Genomic DNA, 7,553 nt, shown 5'->3' on the forward strand with positions numbered 1-7,553 from the left:
GAAGTGGAGGACCGAATTAGCGAATTAGAAGACAGGGAAGCAAAACACAGCCAATCTGAATTGCAATTGGAGAAAAAAATTAAAAGACAGGAGGAGAGCCTAAGGGAGCTATGGGACAACATGAAACGAAGCAACATACGAATAATAAGGGTGCCAGAACAACAGGAAAAGGAACAAGGGTTAGAAGACCTATTTGAAGAAATAATGTCAGAAAACTTCCCTGATGTGGCCAAGAAAAAAGTCACACAAGCACAGAGAGTCCCAAACAGGATGAACCCAAAAAGACCAACACCAAGACACATCATAATTACGATGGCAAATGTTCAGGAAAAAGAGAGACTCCTGAGAGCTGCAAGAGAGAGACAGAACATTACATAAAAGGGAGCTCCCATTAGATTATCAAATGATTTCTCAAAAGAAACACATCAGGCCAGAAAAGAATGGAAGGAAATTTACAAAGTGATGCAAACCAAGGGACTGAATACAAGAATACTCTATCCAGCAAGGCTATCATTCAAAATTGAAGGGAAAATAAAAAGCTTCACAGACAAAAAAACGCTAAGGGATTTTATCACTACCAAGCCAGCAATGCAAGAAATGCAAAAGGGACTGCTGTGAAAAGAAGAAATAAAAAGGTAAGAAGGAACACAGACACAAAAATTAAAAATGGCTACAAACAAGTACCTTTCAATAATAACTTTAAACGTAAATGGACTAAATGCTCCAATCAAAAGACACTGAGTGGCTCAATGAATAAAAAAAACACAACCCATATATATGCTTTCTACAAGAGACCCACCTCAGAAAAAGGAACTCATACAGACTGAAAGTGAATGGATGGAAAAACATTTTTCAGGCAAATGGAAATGAAAAAAAAACTGGGGTAGCAGTACTTATATCTGACAAAATAGACCTCAAAATAAAGGCTATAACAAGAGATAAGGAAGGCCACTTCATAATAATAAAGGGATTGATACAAGAGGATATAACACTGATAAACATATATTCACCCAATGCAAGAGCACCCAAATACATAAAAAACTCCTGGAAGATATCAAGGGAGAGATCGACAACTATACAATCACAGCAGGGGATTTTAATACACCACTGACATCACTGGATAAATCCTCTAGACAAAAAAGTCAGCAATGAAACAGCAATTCTAAATGACTCACTAGATCAGATGGGCCTAATTGACATCATCAAAGCATTTCACCCCAAAGCTATAGAATATACGTTCTTCTCAAGTGCACATGGGACATTTGAAAAAAATAGACCACATATTGGGTCACAAGCAAAGTCTCCCCAAATTAAAAAAGATTGAAATCATATCAATCATTTTCTCGGACGACAATAGCATAATATTAGAAATAAACTACAATAAAAACATTCCAGGGGAGACAAAATGGCAGCGAAATAGACAGATGTGTCCTGAGCAAATAGAGGGAGCAGCTGAAACGAGTGGAATCCAGCCTGAATTGGCAAAGGAGGCGCAGTTGGTGAGACAGTTTGCAGCCAGGAAGGGCAGACATCCCCTGGATAAAGGTAAAATCAAAGATCAAGGCAGTAGAATCTGCCAGACATCTGTGCCCAGAAGGTCAGGCAGAAACTACATGGCGCCAAGCCGCAACCCGGGGGACAGGCAAAGCGTCTGACTAAAAAAAAAAAAGGATCCACGGGACTATGGGAGGTAGTAGGTTTTAGACCTTGGAGTCTGGATTTGGGATCTGAGCTCAAAGGCAGCCCTGAAGAGCTGCCAGACCGCGCAGTGCCAGCAAGAGAGGAACTTGCAGAGACGTGGTCCCTCCTCGCACTGGGGCCTGTGCCTTTCTCCACTGAACCTAGTTCATAGGACCTTTTGGATACACACACTTACCTGTGGCTGAGGTGCAGGAGAAGGGGTGGAGTTGTGGAATCTGGGGAGAGTAGGCAACGGACGGTCCAGGAGACATGGTAGCGAGTCTGGTGCTGAGTCATATCTAACCCCCATCGCCATTTCCTCCTGAGATATAGCCCCTCCTTCCATTCTCCAGGCAACCAATATAGCCACACGCAGATTCTACCCTGAATAACACCACAAAATCTGAATACTCCCTGAGGCCATAGGATCTGCCTTAAAGAGAAATTTTTAGAAGCTAGGCACCTCAATTATGCGGCTACACTGCCAGGGCCCTTCATAGTGCTTCACTGGGCCTCACTGGCAAACTTACCACGGGTGCTCCTGTGAGCCGCCACTGGGAGTAAACACTTATCCACCACAGGTGCAGCAACAAAAGGTGAGTCTGCACACCCCACAACTACAGAACTCTGGACACTACAGTTACGCCTTCCCAGAGTGCAGGCCCCCTAAACCACATCACCCCAACAGACGGTTCCTGGGTGCCACTGTGAGTCCCGTCTGGGCACGTGTGATTTCAATCAAGGACACAAGACAGCAAAAATTGGGACACTCCCCTCCATAGCTTCTGACTTCTAGACACCACAGTTGTGCCTCTCAAGCTTGCAGGCCTACATCAAGAGAACCCAAATAGCTCAAGTGGGGAGATACACTAGATTACCAAGCCCAGGAGAACTGAGAGATTACACGAGTAGCACCATCCTCCAAAGAACCTGGGTAGCAAAGCAAGCGGATCTACAATTAAAACATTACAGGAAAACATGGGAAGACAAAAAAGCAATCCCCAAAGGAAAGAAAAAGAGGAATAACCAGAAAGGGAGTTAAATGAACTTGAGGCTAGCAGCTTAACAGAGAAAGAATTCAGAGTAATAGTTATAAGGATGTTTAAACAGCGGGAAGACAAATACACGCAACTCAATGAGAACTATAAGGAGCTGAATGAAAATGTCACCAACATGAAAAGAAAGCAAGAAGAGATGAAGAATGACATAGCTGTAATAAAGAACACATTGGAAGGCTTAAACAGTAGACTAGAAGAGGCTGAGGACCGCATCAGCAAATTAGAAGACAAGGTAGGAAAAAACACACAAACACAGCAGCAACTGGAAAGAAGACACAAAAAGCAAGAGGAGAGGATAAGGGAGCTTTGGAACAACACAAAACGAAACAATATTTGAATAATAGGGATATCAGGAGAGGAAGAGAAACAAGGAATAGAAAACCTGGTTGAATAAATAATGACAGGCCGAAACCAGTTTGGCTCAGTGGATAGAGCATTGGCCTGCGGACTCAAGGGTACCAGGTTTGATTCTGGTCAAGGGCATGTACCTTGGTTGTGGGCACATCCCCAGTCGATGATTCTCTCTCATTGATGTTTCTAACTCTCTATCCCTCTCCCTTCCTCTCTGTAAAAAAATCAATAAAATATATATATTTTTTAAAAGAAATAATGACAGAAAACTTCCCTGATATTAGCAAGAAAAAAACTATGCAAGTCCAAGAAGTACCTAGAGTCCCAAAAAAGTTGAACCCCAAAAGACCGACACCAAGACACATCATAAAATTGGCGAACACTAACAACAAAGTAAAAATCTTAAAGGCTGCCAGAGAGAGACAGAAAGTTACCTACAAGGATCTTCTATTAGAATATCAACTGATTTCTCAACAGAAACACACCAGGCCAGAAGGGAATGGAATGAAATATGCAAAGAGATGCAAAACAAGGGACTGAATCCAAGAATACTATACCCAGCAAGGCTATCATTCAAAATTGAAGGTGGAATCAGGAGCTTCACAGACAAAAGAGGCCTAAGAGAGTTTATCACTACCAAGCCAGCAATGCAAGAAATGCTAAAGGGACTGCAGTAAAAAGAAGAAAGAGAAAGGCGAATAGAAACACAAACACTAAGGAAAAATATGACAACAAACATGTACTTGTCAATAATAACATTAAACGTAAATGGATTAAATGCACCAATCAAAAGACATAGGGTAGCTAAATGGATAAGAAAACATGACCCATATATTTGCTGTCTACAAGAGACCCACCTCAGCCCTAACCGGTTTAGCTCAGTGGATAGAATGTCTGCCTGCAGACTGAAGGGTCACAGTTTCAATTCCAGTCAAGGGCAGGTGCCTTGGTTGCAGACACATCCCCAGTAGGAGGTGTGCAGGAGGCAGCTGATCAGTGTTTCTCTCCCATCGATGTTTCTAGCTCTCTCTCCCTCTCCCTTCCTCTCTGCAAAAAATCAATAAAATATATATTTTTTTAAAAAGAGACCCACCTCAGAGCAAAGGATTCACACAGAATGAGAGTGAAGGGATGGAAAACCATTTTTCAGGCAAATCCAAATAAGAAAAAAGCTGGGGTTGCGATACTTATATCTGATAACATAGACCACAAAGTAAAGGCCATAACAAGAGATAAGGAAGGCCACTACATAATACTAAAGGGAGTAATTCAACAAGAAGAAATAACTCTGGTACACATATATGCACCCAATGCAGGAGCACCAAAATACTTTAAAAAAAAACTCCTGGAAGATATCAAGGGAGAGATCGACAACAATACAATCATAGTAGGAGACTTTAATACACCACTGACATCACTGGATAAATCCTCCAGACAAAAAAAATCAGCAAAGAAACAGCAATTCTAAATGACGAACTAGATCAAATTGACCTAATTGACGTCTTCAGAGCATTTCACCCCAAAGCCATGGAATATACGTTCTTCTCAAGTGCACATGGGACATTTTCAAAAATAGACCACATATTGGGTCACAAGCAAAGTCTCCCCAAATTAAAAAAGATTGAAATCATATCAAGCATTTTCTCAGACCACAATGGCATAATATTTGAAATAAACTATAATAAAAACATTCCAAAAAATTCAAACACTTGGAAGCTGAATTACATGCTATGAGACAATGATTGGGTGATCAACGAGATCAAAGAAGAAATTAAAAACATCCTGGAGACTAATGACAATAAAAACACAACAATGCAAATGCTATGGGACACAATGAAAGCAGTACTGAGAGGGAAGTTTATATCTCTAAAGGCCTACCTTAAAAAAAAAAAAGAAAAAATGGTACTAAATCATCTAACTCAACAACTCAAAGAATTAGAAAGAGAGCAACAAGAAAAGCCCAGAGTGAGGAGAAGGAAGGACATAATAAAGATCAGAGCAGAAATGAATGACATAGAGACCAAAAAAAACAATACAAAAGATGAACAAAACCAAGAGCTGGTCCTTTGAAAGGATAAACAAGATTGATGAACCTCTAGCTAGGCTCACCAAGAAGCAAAGAGAGAGGACCCAAATAAACAAAATCAGAAATAAAAGAGGAGAAATAACAACATACCCCATGAAAACACACAGGATTGTTAAAAAATACTATGAACAACTCTATTCTAACAAACTACACAACCTGGAGGAAATGGACACATTCTTAGAAAAATACAATCTTCCCAAATTCACTCAGGAAGATTCTAAAAATCTCAATAGGATGATAACTATGGAAGAGATTGATGCAGTCATCAATAAGCTTGCAGCAAACAAAAGCCCAAGGCCAGATGGCTTCACATGAGAGTTTACCAAGCATTCAAGGAAGAACTAAAACCTATCCTCCTCAGACTACTCCAAAAAATTCATGAGGAAGGAACACTTCCAAGCTCCTTCTATGAAGCCAGCATCAACCTAATCCCAAAACCAAATAAAGACAACACAATGAAAGAGAATTACAGGCCAATATCCCTCATGAATATAGATGCCAAAATCATCAACAAAATTCTAGCAAATGGAATCCAGCAGTAAATCAGAAAGATCATACACCATGACCAAGTAGGATTTATCCCAGGAATGCAAGGATGGTACAATATTCGCAAATCAGTAAACGTGATACATCACATAAACAAATTGAGAGATAAAAACCACATAGTCCCAAAGAGGACCACACCAAGACACATCATAATTAAAATGCCAAGGGCAAAAGACAAAGAGAGAATCTTACAAGCAGCAAGAGAAAAACAGTTAGTTACCTACAAGGGAGCACCCATATGACTGTCAGCTGATTTCTCAACAGAAACTATGCAGGCCAGACGGGAATGGCAAGAAATATTCAAAGTGATGAATAGCAAGAACCTACAACCAAGACTACTCTACCCAGCAAAGTTATCATTCAGAATTGAAGGTCAGATAAAAAGCTTCACAGATAAGAAAAAGCTAAAGGAGTTCATCACCACCAAACCAGTATTATATGAAATCCTGAAAGGTATTCTTTAAAAAGAGGAAAAAGAAGAAAAAAGTAAAGATAAAAATTATGAACAACAAATACATATCTATCAACAAGTGATCCTAAAAATCAAGTGAATTAAAAATCTGAGGAACAGAATAAACTGGTGAACATAACAGAATCAGAGGCATAGAATGGGAGTGGATTGATAATTCTCAGGGGGAAAGGGGTGTCTGTGTGGGGAGTATGGGAAGAGACTGGACAAAAATCATACACCTATGGAGAAGGACAGCGCGGGGGGAGGTAAGGGAGGAGGGGGGGTAGGAACTGGGTGGTGGGGAGATATGTGGGGAAAAAGGAGAAACAATTGTAATCTGAACAATAAAGATTCATTTAAAAAAAAAAAGATGGCGGCGGAGGTGAAAGGCTGATCTGTTGCCTCGCATGGCAGTTTCGGAAATACAACTGAAACATGGACTGGTGAGGGTGGCGACTGCTGCTCGCGTCTCCCCAGACCGGGCGGCTGCTCCTCTCAGTCAGCACCGCAGCCGGGGCCATGGGCTTGTGGGCGCCGCGGCAGCTGCTGTGGCAGCGGCCGCGGACTCGGCGCAGCGGCTCTCGGTGAAGGAAGAGACCATCTTTCTGTAGGAGGGGCTCATCCGCGCCACCGACCTGGCCGAGCTGCCCAGTGAGATCCTCGGGGCCCCGGAGGCCGCCAACACCGATTTGGAGGATTCTTAGGATTTCCCATCTTACATTCAAGTCCTTTAGCCATTCTGACAGAGGAGAACCAAGAAGGCAGCAAAGTTAAACAAATGAACTGCGAACTGCGCCGCGCACAGCAATTTCAGGGGCACGACTGGAGGACAGAGCGTCTGCCACCCAGAACTACAGGAGAGATGGCTGAATGGTAGATTTACAGCTAAGAGGGAAGAGGAAACCAGCGAAATCGGAGGGGATGAGGTGCGGAGGCGCGTGGGTCGGGCTGGTGGCGGGGGAAGGGACGCGCGGCTTTTGTTCCAACCCTAGGGGAGATTAGCTCCCCATCACCCTGAAACCCAGCTTCTGGGGACGCGCAGGAGACCCAGATGCCTGCGGGGAGAGGCGGGACTCTTGCGGAGGTGCGCCCAGCAATCAGTGTTTGCTGCGCTGGAGTGCGGAACGAGGGGGATTAGAAACGTGGAAGGCAGAAGGAGCAGACTTCTAGCCATTGCGGTTCACCGCGCCATGGCCTGTTGGCGCCCTGAGACCCCTCCCCGCCCCGCCCTGAGACACCGCCCCGCCCTGAGACCCGCCCCGCCCTGGGACCCGCTCCGCACGTTTTGAAGACCCGCCCCGCAAGTCTTGCAGGCGCACCTGCGCTCCAAGCAACGGCTTGTGCATGTGGGTGGCCTGCCCTGTGGCAGCCTGACCAGATG

This window comes from Eptesicus fuscus, chromosome 1, assembly GCF_027574615.1.
Source record: "Eptesicus fuscus isolate TK198812 chromosome 1, DD_ASM_mEF_20220401, whole genome shotgun sequence".
Lineage (NCBI taxonomy): Eukaryota > Metazoa > Chordata > Mammalia > Chiroptera > Vespertilionidae > Eptesicus > Eptesicus fuscus.